The following is a 15,748-nucleotide window of genomic DNA, read 5'->3' as shown; positions in this document are numbered from 1 at the left end:
ATAAACACACAGGCACGCATAAGCGTGCGCATGCACACAAACACATACACACACATTGCACGAGTAGCGGCCGGTCAGACCACAGGCCCGTGAGACTGTTAGGCATCTTACAAAATTAATATGCGGTAAAAGGTGATTTCTGGATCTGATTCCATGTGAATGCGAACCATTTATATCCTTACTTGCCGTGCTGGAATGGTGTACGCACAACAGATGTCCCATCAGTCATCATGTCAAACGAACTGGCTGCTATCAGCATTTGAGGTGCCCACATGAGAGACAACAAGGACAGTGCACAAAGTGAGTTGTATGAGGATGAATGATGGGAAACGATATGTAGATCCCCTTAGAGCCTACGCAGTGCAGAAATCACACTGTTGGGATTGTTCGATGTGTGTTCCTTGGTGGTTCATTTCGTTTCTGTTCGACCAAAAAATAAAGAAAAAGTTCCTTCTTTTTTTTGGGGGGGGGGTTGTGGTTGATGCAAAATGGAGTGAGCTAACAATATTAATGGGCAGTGTGCCATGTTTGTTGTGGGTAAGTCGAACAAGTCAGCCATCTCCAAGGACATGGAGGGCAAGTACGGCAAGCTCCTTGTACATGCGTTGCTGCTGACCATGCACCTGGCACGCATGAAGGAGTCCAGGTAGCTCATCTTTCTCAAGAACAACTACTTTCGCACCAACACCACTGATGCACCATTGAAGCGCGGGCACAGGCACCTGCCCAAGGCACGACATCTAAACATGCTGGCGCCACTGCCCAAGTCACCGGTGTCATGATCCACCGGATGGGGCACGGCCATGGGCGCCCACCCAAGGCCAAGAACCCGCTGGGTGCCACCGTGAAGAAGGCCATGGCCGTGATGCCCAAGGCCCACAGTCGCCCGCCTAAGAAGGCTAGGACCATTGTGGAAGGCGCGACCCCGAGCCTGGCCCCCAAGCCCGCCCTCACACCCGCACCAACCCCCATCGGCGATGGCTTTGCCATAAAGGCCAGGAAGCGAAGATAAACAAAGATAAAGATAATGCTAGTATTGAACACAAAGATTTATCTTCCTCACCACTTATTAACATTGCGAATGTATCTGCTGATGAAGATAGTTTGATGACATACTATTGTATCATGCTTTTTGCTTACATGATTTTATGTGAGTGATCAACCTGTCGTAATTGATATCGGGCCTTCAAGAACAGGAAACAACCCTAAAGTAGTGCATCATCCATTTATTATATAGTTGTGTATACTTGTGTCTAAAACTATTTTACAATTTATTTTTTGCCAAGAACAACTACTTCTGCACCGACTCCCCTTTCGCGCCACCGCGTGGGAGCGGGCGCCCGCCCAAGGCTTGGGACATGAATGTACCCGCCGCCGCCCAAGTCACCAGTGGCATCGTCCACAGGGATGAGGCGTGGCCACGAGCGCTCGCCCAAAACCAAGAACCCACTAGATGCCAACCTGAAGCAACCCACGGCTGGGAGGCCCAAGGCCCGTGGCCGCCCGCCCAAGAAGGCCAGGACCACAAAGATAGAGATGATGCTAGTATTGAATGCACAAATTTTTGTTTCTCACCAGTTATTAACATTGTTGATATATCCGCTGATGAAGATAGTTTGATGCCATTCTGTTCTATCATGCTTTTTGCTTACATGATTTTCTGTATGCATTGATCAGCCTACATCATAATTGATATTGGGCCTTCAAGAATAAGAAACAACCCAGAAGCAGTGCATCATACATTTATTACATAGTTGTGTATACTTGTGTGTCTAAAACTATTTTACAATTTATTTTTTGTTGGATTTTTTGTTTTATATATGTTTAGGACACAAATGCAAATGCACGCACAAGCATGCACACACAGATTGCCCGGGTAGAGGCTAGTCAAACCATGCACGGTACGACGGCCAGGCGTCGGTCAAAATTAATATGTGAAGGTGATATCTGGATCCAATTCCATGCAAATCTGATCTATTTCTATCCTTACGTGTTGTGATGGAATGGTGTATGCATAACATAGGTCCCAGATGTCATTGTGTGAGACGAACTGGCTGTTGTCGACATTTGAGGAGCCCTTGAGAGACAGCAAGGATAGTGCACAAAGTGAGTTGTGTGAGGATGAATGAAGAGAAGCAATATATAGATCTCCTCAGAGGACATGCGGTGCAGAAATCACAATGTTAGAATTGTTCGATGCGTGTTCCTTGGTGGTTTCTTTTGTTTCTGTTCGATCAAAAAAGAAAGAAAATATTTCTTCTTTTTGGGTGGGGGGTTGGCCTGATGCAAAATGGAGTGAGCTAGCAACGGCCAGTGTGGCGTGTTTGTTGTGTGTGTTCCTGCTGCAGATGATCCTGGTGGTGATCGAGGGCCTCGGCGACAAGAACGGGTCAAACAAGTTGGCCATCTCCAGTACATGGAGGGCAAGTGCAGCGAGCTACCCCCACACACGCATTGCTGCTTACCGTGCACCTAGCGCGCATGAAGGAGTCTGGAGAGCTCATCTTCCTCAACACTACTTCTGTGCCGATGCCCTTGACGCACCGGCGAAGCGCTGGCGCAGGTGCCACCCAAGGTGCGGGAACTGAACGTACCAGCGCCGCTGCCCAAGTCGCGTGTGGCATCGTCCATGGGGATGGGGTGTGGCCACGGGCGCGCGCCCAAGGCTAGGAACCCATTGGACGCCACCGTGATGCAGGCAACGGCTGGGATGCCCATGGCCCGAGCCTGCACGCCCAAGAAGGCTAGGACCATCATGAATGGCGCATCCCCAAGCCTAGCCCCAAGCACGTGGGCTTAGAACACGTTCTGCTTCTTGAGATTTAACATGGCACACACTATAAATTTGGAAGGAAACAAGCAAAACTTTTGAACACCTCACCGGGAATCTATAGGGTAGATAGAGTCTGTAGATGGCACCTATATACCAGATCTATGTTCTCCTTTTTTTCATGTTGATGGTTGGTGGACCCAATTTATGGTTTATATACCTTGTGTGCTTAAAGTAATAAATGGCCAAGGTTATTTATTTCCTATATATGTTCATATGTCCAATTTAATTAAAATTTTATATTTTGCCTATGTAAGTTTGCATCTACATATTGCATTAGCAGTTCTTTCTTGTATTCCTTAACCCTTATGCAGCACTTTCACAATGGTGCATGTTTCACCACAAGAGGGCCTAAAGGGTTGTAGACACATGGGAAAAGCATTTCAGTAGTGCAAGGGAGGAGATTATGTGCATGAGTTTTGGAGGGTTTTACCTAGATCTTTGAAACATGTCTACGAAAATGAGGGAGAAGAAGGAATGAAATTGGTGGCGAGACTAGTAAGTATTATCTTGTTTCACTATATATGATGATATTAATTCTTCACAATGCAGCAGCTCCTAGAGTTGTTCTAGAGCCTTGTCCAAGAATGCAGGAGGATCTAAATGTGTTACTATAATTAAAGAACTATAGTACCATTGAATCAATGACCAATTCAATTAATTGTAGCAAACTATTGGAGTATATGTAATGGTCATGGTCTTGTGCAGTGCATCGATTTTGGTAAGCTGAGCATAGCTTCAACTGACATCAAAATGATCATGGTCATGTGTGTGGTGCATTTTGTTGATGTCTGTTGAAGCTGTGATCATGGTCATGTGCTTGGTGTATTTTGATGTCTCTTGAAGCTATTACCATGGTCATGTTGATGGTGCATTTGATTTTGGTATATGTAGTTGTATGAACAGAAAATGTTAGCTTAAACTAACTAGAACAGAATCAATTAGTAAATCAATTAGCCTTTTTAGTTTGTAGCCTAATTTCCTCCATTTCCAATAGTGGTGGGTTTAATGAATATGTTGTTTTCTTAAACACTGTCGTCTTGCCTGGTAAGTTACTACTCATGTGCCACAAGCAGCAATTCAGGTTTTTTTCCACTGGTGTTTCTGATGTTATAAATGTTTGGAAGGGTCATTCAATTTTAATCATTGTTTTCATGGACCTTCATTAATACTGTGTAAAGAAATTTTCTGCAAAATCTTCTAGGAGTGCACCAATAGGACATGATACTGTGTTGAGACTACATTAAATACTGGATAACTGATGGGTAATTTGACGTGCTTCATTTTTGTTGGAAATCCAGAATAAAAAGGTTGTGTCTAACTTATCTGTAGGAACTACACATAGGAATTTGGGATGAACGCAAAGTTTTTGGAACCCGTATTGAAAATCTGGAAGACAGCATTTTTGGTGACAACCCTGCTATATTAGATAACAATGGGAATAAGAATAATTCAAATTTGCTCTAACCCATTAAATTCCAAAGTTGCAAGGAGAGATTCCAGTACAATACTAAAAGTGAGTTGCCTGTTATCTTTGTAACTCTCCTTTTTGGGTGGAAATATAAGAATTGGATATGAGAGTATTAACTTATTGAATTCTTTTATAGAAACTGACTGTGGTGGTATGCCTGAAAAGATTGTGTGGTGGTATGCCTGAAAAGATTGTGACTGCATACTAATCTATGCTTGATCAACATTTCGATAAAAACAACTTTGAATAAATGTAAGTGTACTTTCCACTCAAAAAAGTTAAGAGTACATTAGTGTTGTGGAGAAGATAAACAGAGATAGAGATGATGCTAGAGCCAAAGGTACGGATTTATCTTGCTCGCTAGTTATTAACATTGTGAATATATCTGCTGATGAAGAAAGTTTGACACCATTCTTATCTGTTTTGTATTTTTTGGCTTGCAGGTTTTTTCATAAGGTGATCAACCTACATCATCATTGATTTTGACCTTTGAGAATAGGAAACAACCCTGAAGTAGTGCACTGTACAACTTGAATGTGTAGATGTGGTGAGGATATCCCTAATGAATCCATTAAAAGTAGCTCTCATCGAACAGGTCTTTTGAGCTAGCACACATTTCATTATCTTACAAATGTTGCATATTGTTTACATTTGCCTCATCCATTTCAAAAATATCTTTCTTGTTTCTGTAACATATGTTCAAGCTAGAAGTTCTTTGCAGCTAGTTGCAAGTAAGAATTATTCTTTATGCTCTATTAATGCTCAATTAAATTGGTTTATTAGGTCACAAAGAAATGTTGCATACTCTGGGATTGATAAGTTTTCTTCTTCTGATGCTTACCTTTCTTGTAGAAGACTTTTTGTAATCTGCTTGAAGCTCTGGGTTCCATTCTTTATCTTTGTTCTGTTGTGGGCTATTCTACACATGAGTGGATTGTTTTATGATATATGGCAGCACATGGACAGATGCATAATGAAGGACTAAGACGACTCAAGTACCTATACCCTCTAGCATAGTTTTCCTTTATGATGAAAGGTAGGCCAAACATGGTTCTTTTTTGTGTGTGTGTTGCACATTTATGCCAACGGATCCATTCTGGGCGAGCTCTGGTGGCCCATGACTGCGTCCCATAGCCTCCTCACATCCACGCCCATGCCCCACCGCCTCCACCTGTGCGTGGCAATGGTGGATGTCATGGTGGTGGTGCCAGATTTAGCGGCAGCGGTGGATCCGCCAGATCCGGTGGTAGTGGGACCAGGTATGGTAGGCCTTCTCTCTCTCTCTCTCTCTCTCTCTCTCTCTCTCCTCTCTCCTCTCTCCTCCTAGATTGGGCTAGGGTTCCAACGAGCAATCCCTTCTTCTCCAAATCCGGTGGGTATAAAATGGCTAACCGAGGGGAGGCAGGTAGTCCAAGCAGTGGAAATGGTCGATGGGCGGCTTAGGGGAGCTACCGGCAGTAGGGCGGTCAGGCCATATTGGGGCGGGAGAGCGAGGCTCACCGGAGCTAGAGAAGATGGCGGCGGGCGAGCTCGCCAGAGCTGGAGAAGATGGAGGGGGGAGAGGGCGGCTGCCAAGGGCACTTGGGTTCGCAGTAGCTCTAGCGCGAGCTAGGTCGAGTGCCTGCGGCGGGGCGGTGGTTGGCGGCGGGGGCAAGGGCGTCAGAGTCCATGAACTCTAGATATGTTTCTTTTTCCTTTTTTGGCAACTACAATATTTTGTTTCCAAAATTGGAGTGTGCAGCCGGATGGTTCAAAAACTGCACGTGCAGGCTATAGTAAATCATGAGTTTTTTTCTCGAATGCATATACATAGCTATCAATTTAGATGTACCGTACTACCGTTATGCATAATGGATAACAATTTTTATCTTCAGTTTGTTTTTAACTGTGCCTAAACTGCTGAATCATTTGTCAATTGGTGAACTCTTTGGTTAAAATTACAACAGTTTTGATCCGGTCTCACTCTCCTAGAAAGTATTTTTTTTGTCAGATTTTCTTGTACATATTATGTTTCTCATCTCCGCATCTTAATTATTTGAACAGGCGCAGCTGCTCCTTAAGAAATTAATTGGTGGTGCAATCGTCTAGGTCGATTAGGACAGGTATGTCTCCTTTTGAAGCCGTCTTCTTTTGCTGCTATGCACAAGAAAATTGATAGGATCTGTTGTAAAGTCTAATATCTAATACATACTCTCTCCGTTCTAAATTCTGTGACGTTTGACTTTTCTAGATATTTGCTTTTATTATGCGCTTAGATTTACACTATGTCTAGATACATAGTAAAAGCAATGTGTAGAAAATCAGGTAGTGGCAGTAGGGGAGGCCACGGTGGCCAGGCCACGCCAGTAGTCAGTGTCAGGAGCACGGTCCACGCCTACAGGTGGGAGCACGGATCCGCCGCTCTCTGAGTCCACCATTGTGGGTGGGGAAGGGGCGCTGCCGTGCGGATCCACTGCTTTGGGGTGGGGCTCGCTGGATCTGCCAATCGGGGAGTTACTCGTCAGATCTGCCACTACCAGTTTCCTACTAGGGGTGGGGCTCGCAGGATTCGCTGCTGCTATCTTCCCACTCTGGGTGGGGCTTGGTAGATTTCCACTGCCAGCTGCCCGCTTGGGGTGGGGTTCGCCGGATCCACTGCTGCTAGTTGCCCGCTCAGGATGGGACTTACTGGATCTGCCTGGGACACGCAAGCTCCACCTCCAGCTGCACGAGCTCCACCACCAACAATAAGATGCGGGTGTCGCGACCTCCACCGCTAGTAGCATGATAAGGGAGAGAGTGGAGGCAGGGAGAAAGCAAGGTGGAGATGACGCACCGAGGAGATGGCCGCTCTGCTGAGCATGGGGAGACAAAAGTGAGAGACAAGAACCCTATGTATAGCTTTTATATCTGAAAATAGTGATGGGCTATCGGTAGGGCTATGGGCCTATTTTAGAGGTCCACCTCCGAAAATGGCCTCTATTTTTGGAAAGAGGCTGGCCTCCATAAATTGATTTTTGGCGCCTCCTTAAATTTATTTTACAAGACCGGCATTTTTTACTGTCTCTGTAAATCGATTTTATGAGATGGACAATCTTGATTGCCTCTGTAGACAAAATGTCTGTCTCCATAAAATACCTTGGAATATGCAAACACTAACCTGTTCAAAAGTAGTTTGGACATGAGCTTGGCGAAGTTGTAGATGAAAGTGATTGGTCTCCCTCGCATTTGCTTGTTTCCACAAGAGTATAATCTTCTTGAAGCTCCTTCTCAAGCAATACACCATGCAGATGTTTATCTAATAATAGTCATGGTTGACTATTGAGAGGTTGATTTGGATAGTAGCGCTGCAATCCAACTACGCGAACAAGTTAACAACTAGAGTAACCTCTTGCCTATAGCACCTCAAGGAGGAATGGCCACGAAAGAGTGCCTAACACCTTCGAGATCACAACCAGAATATTATTTTTCTCCTAGTGAGGTGGGCTTGTCCTAGTGTCTTGGCATTTAAAATTTAGTTTAAATATTTTCCTACTAAATACCTCCTAGTGAGATTCTCATATGCTATGACTAGTGATAGTGTTTTATTACTACTTAAAAACACTAGGATAATTCCACTATTTTGATAGTGGATGTACACCATGGTCAGTACCTTTAGGAATTTCCCTTTTCACGAGTGAAGCTCAGCTACACGCTAGATGAATTTGTATTGGTCTAGGATTGAATAATATTTGATGAAGGCTCTCTGGTTGCAGCCAACAAGAACTGACAAGTGCAGTGCCAACCTATTGGTTTGCAGTTTGTACATGAGCATGGAAAAGTTATGGATTAAAGTGAATGGCCTGAAGTATTTTTGCCTCCATCGCATTCACTTGTTTCAATGGCAGTACAATTTGCTTGAAGCTGCCTCTCAAATAGTATAAATAAATGAGAGTCAAGAAGACAATATAAATCCGCCTAGGGCCTTGATCGAGGCTCGCGTGCCCTTCTTGGACAAGGAGGTTACCAATGAAGTAATGAGCATTAATCCTAAGTGGCTAATGGTACCACTGTTTTCAAACAGTATCACCAATTCTCTCAGAAGAATAGAGAAGTCGATCGGTACTTAGGAAGGCATTTGTCGACCAGAAGCAACCATTCCTGCCCAAGGTAAGAAACATGTAAGAAACGATAATAAGTGCATTGTACACACACGCACATGCGCACACACACCCACACATAGTTAGCTCAACTGATCTGGTGTTTTTTCACTTGCTAGAAATTAATCAATAGTTAGGTAAAGCGAAGATGGAGGAGAATGAGGGCAATTTGTTTTAACGAAAGGGACATGAAACACTTCATGGGCATGAGCGCAAACCGTGCCACCAAGGACAGCTATTGGAAGGCAATAGGCAAGGGCAAAGTATTTTTCAATTAATTGGATAGATGTTGCTTCTGGAGGTGGTGGAACTGGAGTCAGTGGGGGAAGAAAACACAAGTATTCTACTTATGAGGATGAAGAAAGCACTGGTATTCTAGTATGGTCAGGGTCCTAAGGGGATTATTATCCAAGACCAAACTGGGTGATGCTCGAATTCTGACTCTAGAGAAAATGCAAATACACAACAACGCCAGCTGTTGCTTCGATGTCAAGGTACGACGTTCGATCTGCTTGAAGAACAATTCATATAATTGTGTCTGAAACTAGTTTACAAATTAATTTATGTTGAGAAACTTTAATGTGTGGATTGCTTTTTGTTTTATATATGTTTAGGAGACACACACCGATGTGCACGCACACAGATGTGTGTCCTGTATGCTGCTCAAAATCACGGGCCACGCGCGCGCGCGCGCACACACACACACATGTGTATGGGCCAAGATGGGGTTTTAAGCTCCGTGCCCTGGTCAGCCTGAGGCCAACAGTGCCCATGCCAGACATTTGATGATAAATAAGGCCTTGTTTACTTCCACCTAAAATCCCAAAATTTTTCAAGATTCCCCGTCACATCGAATCTTTAGACACATGCATGGAGTATTAAATATCGATAAAAATAAAAACTAATTGCACAGTTTGGTCGAAATTGACGAGACGAATATTTTAAAACTAGTTAGTCTGTGATTAGACAATAATTATCACAAACAAACGAAAGTGCTACAGTATCGCGAAATTTTTCTTTTCACGAACTAAACAAGGCCTAAATAGAAAAGGTCACCACGTAAATCATGACTAAAACAGGAGGCAATCTGCTTATGGTGGTCGCAACGGTTAATTGGGAGCCCTTTCCAAAATTAAGAAGATCCTTGGCAGTTAGAATTAAAGAAGCCTTTTCTTTTTCATATACTTGGCTTGAAGGCTCTTTGGTTGCAGCCAATAAGATCTGACAAAGTGAAGTGCGGACCTATTGCACTACTCCACAAATGATTTTATGAGGCAATGACCAAACATTAATTGAGGCATTTTATCTACGAAATCCATAAAAAATGTCCGCCTCAGAAAATCGATTTGCGAAGGTGGTAAAAAATACCCATCTCAGTAAATTATTTATGGAGACAGGCATTTATTAGTCGTCCACCTCTATAAATCAGGCCAGACTACTAATCCACACCATTGTCATCTTGACTATATAAACAAACACTGAAACCCTAGCTCACACTTAGCCACCATCATGACTCAGCTGTGCTACCCTCAGCCTCGAGTGGCACACCGTCCCTCTCTTTCTCCCGACTACCAAACACACTCCTCCGCCACCCTCGCTCGTCTCTCTAACACAACGAAAGCGGCATGGTGGGCACGGCTCTCTAAAATTGTCTAGTGCTCAAACTTAGCAGGATTCAGGATGCTGCCATGCTCGATGTGTGTTCCTTGGTGGTTTCTGTTCTAATTGACAAAAAAGGTTTCTTTTTATGTGTAGTTGTGGCTGATGCAAAATGGAGTGAGCTAACAATGGGCGTTGTGGCGTGTTTGTAGCGCGTGTTCCTGCTGCAGATGGCCCTAGCAGCGATCGAGGGCCTCGGTGACAAGAATGGGTCGAACAAGTTGGCCATCTGCACGTATATGGAGGGCAAGTATGGCGAGCTCCCTCCGCGCACGTGTCGCTGCTGACTGCGCACCTAGCACACATGATGGAGTCCCAGGAGCTCATCTTCCTCAAGAACAACTACTTTTGTCCAACGCCCTCGACGCACCGCTGAAGTGTGGGAGCGGACGCATGCCCAAGGTGCAGGACATGAATGTGCCGGTGCCACTGCCCAAGTCATCAGCATCGTCATCTGTGGGGATAGGGCATGACCAGGAAACCAATGGACACTGCCGTGAAGCAGGCCACGGTCGGAATGCCCAAGAACAACTAAGGATGGCGCGTCCTCGACCTCAGCCCCCATATTCTGCTGCCACACTCGCACCAACCCCCATCGGCGACAGATCCACCATAAAGGCTAGTGTTTAGCAAAGATACACAAAGATAGAGATGATGCTACTATTGAACGTAAAGATTTATCTTTCTCACAAGTTATCAACATTGTGAATATATATTTACTGATGATCTCATAATATCACCTTAGTGAGCTCAACTTGGACCACCTTCTCATTAGGTCCTCTAAAGCCAACATGACATCATGCAAAAAGTGAAAGCGATAAGATTACAAATAGATGAGTTCTAGAGGGTTATACCAAGCTCATTGAAATATTTTTATGAAAATGGGGAGAAGAAAAGAAACTTGTGGTGAGACTAGTAAGTTTTATCTGCTGTTGGTAAACAGTTTGAGACCATTCTTCTCTGCTATGCTTTTTGCTTACATGATTTTTGGTAAGCAGTGATCAGTGCATCTTGCATCATAATTGATACTTGGCCTTCAAGAACAGGACACAACCCTGAAGCAGTGCATCATACATTTATTGTATAGTTGTGTATTCTTGTGTCCAAAATCATTTTACAATTTAAATTTTATCAAGAAACTGTGCAGAAGAGTTTTTTTGTTTTATATATGTTCAGGACACAAACACACACGCTTGAGCGTGCGCGCGTGCACACACACACACACACACTGCTTGAGTAGAGGCTGAACATGCCATTCAACATAGACAATGACTGGGTGGTGCCCTTGTCATAAATAGCCTAACCCACTACAACGTACAGCTGCTATGATGCAGGGTTCAAATTACCAAAGCTTCCTTGTAGGTAAGCTTCGACTTTCCATACACCATAAAAGTCCAGAAATTTTGCATCGTAAAGGTCCAACCTATTCAGGTATTCCCTATTCCAAAGTTAATGAGATGGACATTTCTGAATTATAATCAAAGGCAAGTGCTAGAGCTATAATAAATTCAATTTGATTAAAAGCTTGTATTCATATCATGTATAAATAAGTTAGATAGCAACAATGTCATGCAAAAAGGATCCTGATATTCTTAGAATATCTCCTTAGTAAGCTCAACTTGGAACACCTTCTCATTAGGATCTCTGAAGCCAATATGACATCATGCAAAAAGTAAAAGGGATAAGATTATACATGGATGAGTTTGGGAGGGTTCTACCCAACTCATTGAAACATGTCTATGAAAATGTGGAGAAGGAAAGAAACCTATGGTGACACTAGTAAGTTTTATCAACCTATGGGACCCACTTAAATTTTTTGCGTCAGATGGAGTGACGCTGTGCAGGGTTTTAGCGTCAGATATTATGACGTTAAATATGGATATCTACCGCGTCAGACAGTGAATCGGTAAATATAGATTTAGCGTCAGTTGATCTGTAAACAATATTTAGCGTCAGATCATCCAACGATAAAAAAAAGATTTAGCGTCGGATATCTGACGCTAAAAAAGTGTTGTGGTGTAGTGTGTTATGCTTTTTGCTTACGTGATTTTCTGTAAGCAGTCATCAGCGCAGCCTACATCATTATTGATACTTGGCCTTCAATAACAAGAAACAACCCTGAAGTAGTGCATCTTACATTTATTGTACAGTTGTGTATACTTGTGTCTAAAATTATTTTACAATTTAATTTTTATCATGAAACTTTAAAGTGCGGAGTATTTTTTTTGTTTTATATACTTGTGTCTAAAACCATTTTACACTCAAGCTTGAGCGCGCGCACACACACACACACACTCACATTGCTCAAGTCGAGGTTGAACATGCCATTGAACATAGGCAACGATTGGGTAGTGCCCTTGTCACAAATAGCCTAACCCACTGCAACATACAGCTTGTATGATGAAGGGTTGAAATTACCAAAGCTTCCTTGTAGGTAAGCTTAGACTTTCCATACACATCATAAGTCCAGACATTTTGACGGTAAAGGTCCAACCTAGTCAGGTATTCCATATTCAATATTGTCAAGGACACAAACATTTCTGAATTATAATGAAAGGCAAGTGCGAGAAGCATAAGAAATCCAATTTGATTAAAAGCTTTTATTCATATCATGTATAATAGCAATAATGTCATGCAAAAGGATCCTGATAATCTTGGAGTATCTCCTTAGTGAGCTCAACTTGGAACACCTTCTCATTAGGATCTCTAAAGCCAACATGACATCATGCAAAAAGTCAAAGGGATAAGATTATACAGGAATGAGTTTTGGCAAATTCTACCAAGCTCATTGAAACATGTATGAAAATGGGGAGAAGGAAAGAAACTTGTCGTGAGACTAAGTTTTATCTGCTGATGATGAACAGTTTCACACCATTCTTGTGTGTTATGCTTTTTGCTTACACGATTTTCTGTAAGCAGTGATCAGCGCAACCTGCATCATAATTGATACTTGGCCTTCAAGAATATATAGGAAACAACAATGAAGCAGTGCATCATACATTTATTCTATATATAGTTGTGTATACTTGTGTCTAAAACCATTTTACAATTTAAATTTTATCAAGAAACTTTAAAGTGCAGAGTCTTTTTTGTTTTATATATGTTGAGGACACAAACACACATGCTTGAGCGTGCCCACGCACACACACACACAATGCTTGAGTAGAGACTGAACATGCCATTCAATATAGGCAACGACTGGGTGGTGTTGTCTCAAATAGCCTAACACACTGCAACATACACCTGCTATGATGTAGGGTTCAAATTACCAAAGCTTCCTTGTAGGTAAGTTTAGACTTTCCGTACACCTTACAAGTCCACACATTTTGATGGTAAAGGTCCAACCTATTCAGGTATTCCCTATTCAATAGTTAAGGACACAAACATTTCTGAATTATAATCAAAGGCAAGTGCGAGAGCTATAAGAAATCCAATTTGATTAAAAGCTTATATTCATATCATGTATAAATAAGTTAGATAGCAATAATCTCATGCAAAAGGATCCTGATAGAATATCTCCTTAGTAAGGTCAACTTGGAACACCTTCTCATTAGGATCTCTGAAGCCAATATGACATCATGCAAAAAGTGAAAGGGAAAAGATTATACATGGATGAGTTCTGGTGGGTTCTACCTAGCTCATTGAAACATGTCTATAAAAATAGGGAAAAGGAAAGAAACTTGTGGTGAAACTAGTAAGTTTTATCTGCTGATGTTGAACAGTTTGACACCATTCTTGGCTGTTATGTTTTTTGCTTACATGATTTTCTGTAAGCAGTGATCAGCGCAGCCTGCATCATAGTTGATACTTGGCCTTCAATAACAAGAAAACAACCCTGAAGCAGTGCATCATACATTTATTGTATAGTTGTGTATTTCTTTGTTTTATGTATGTTCAGGACACAAACACACATACTTGAGTGCGCGCACACACACACACACACACACACACACACACACACACATTGCTCGAGTGGAGGCTAAACATGCCATTCAACATAGGCAATGATTGGGTGGTGCCCTTGTCACAACTAGCCTAACCCACTGCGACATACAACTTCTATGATGCAGGGTTCAAATTACTAAAGCTTCCTTGTAGGTAAGCTTAGACTTTCCATACACCTTACAAGTCCAGACATTTTGACGGTAAAGGTCCAACCTATTCAGGTATTCCATATTCAATAGTCAAGGACACAAACATTTCAGAATTATAATGAAAGGTAAGTGTGAGAGCTATAAGAAATCCAAATTGATTGAAAGCTTTTTTTTCATATCATGTATAATAGCAATAATGTCATGCAAAAGGATCCTGATAATCTCGAAATATCTCCTTAGTGAGCTCAACTTGGAACATCTTCTCATTAGGATCCCTGAAGAAAATATGACATCACGCAAAAAGTGAAAGGGATAAGATTATACATGGATGGGTTCTGGAGGGTTCTACCAAAGTTTATTGAAACATATTTATGAAAATGGGGAGAAGGAAAGAAACTTGTTGTGAGACTATAAGTTTTATCTGCTGATGATGAATAGTTTGACACCATTCTTGTGTGTTGTGCTTTTTGCTTGCATGATTTTCTGTAAGTAGTGATCAGAGCAGCCTGCATCATACATTTATTCTATATATAGCTGTGTATACTTGTGTCTAAAACCATTTTACAATTTAAATTTTAACAAGAAACTTTAATGTGCAGAGTAAGTGTGTTCTCTACTAGTGTGTTCTCATTGGCCAAGGTATTCTAGTCACGGTTAGTGATTCTAACCTGAACTAAATCGTCGGGCCAAATTCTGGTCTAGACTAAAGCGAAAAAGGAAAGTGTGTTCTCTACTAGTGTTAGGTTTCTTAAAATCAACTCCCTCCTCCTTGCACTAGAGAATGCGGATTATCAGTGGCTCCTCTATGTACTGACACATGTTGCATCATGTTTTACCAAAGACGCTCTAACTATTAGAGAATCAACATGCCGTCTAGGGGGGCTGATGCAGCCCATCCAGCCTCCTGAATCTACCCCTGTTGTCATCAAACACTTCTGCAGCGAGCTCCTATCCAAGCCAGAACCCTAGCTCCCTTTCATTTCCCTCTCTTATCTGTATTGCCGCCCTTCCCTTTGCTCCCATGTGTACCTCTTGGCGCCGCCATCGCTCAAGCATGAGAGCCATACGAGCTCGACGTTGTTGGAAGCTAGCTCCAGCCTATTGAATATGGCACCCAATTTGGAGAGCCCACATACGGCAGTGTGGGCATGCAGTGGCCCCTTTGAGATATGCCATACGCCACCGACGTAAAGCAGGTTCCCTACAACCATTCGTCTAACCCTTGTCTCTCCCACTTATCGCAGATCCGCATGAGCACGTTCACTTTTCTCTTTCGGATCTAGCATACGCGCAGATAGGCAGAGCTCGTCGACCTTCGCATACCGCATACATGCTTATCATTCACAAGGCTCCTATGAGCAAGAGGCTAGGGAGGCTGGGTTCCTCACTTGAGGTATGTGTGAGGCTTCTGCTCGCCTTCCTCCAGATCTGGCTACCACCTCCCATCCGTATCTACATCTAGATCCGGCACCTCCCCCCCCCCCCCCCCCGATTTGGCATGATGGAGGCCACAAGTGCTTCCTTGCATGTCAAGAGGTTCATGGGGGAGGCCACCAGTGAGTCTCCTTTCAGCTGA

The 15,748-nt window shown here is 42.8% G+C and overlaps 2 pseudogenes; both read left to right on the top strand.

The window, feature by feature from the left end:
- Positions 1,549-3,516, top strand: LOC8070383 (annotated as a pseudogene).
- Positions 8,608-10,613, top strand: LOC8070381 (annotated as a pseudogene).

This window comes from Sorghum bicolor, chromosome 8, assembly GCF_000003195.3.
Source record: "Sorghum bicolor cultivar BTx623 chromosome 8, Sorghum_bicolor_NCBIv3, whole genome shotgun sequence".
Classification (NCBI taxonomy): domain Eukaryota; kingdom Viridiplantae; phylum Streptophyta; class Magnoliopsida; order Poales; family Poaceae; genus Sorghum; species Sorghum bicolor.
This window is presented reverse-complemented; position numbering and strand designations above follow the sequence as displayed.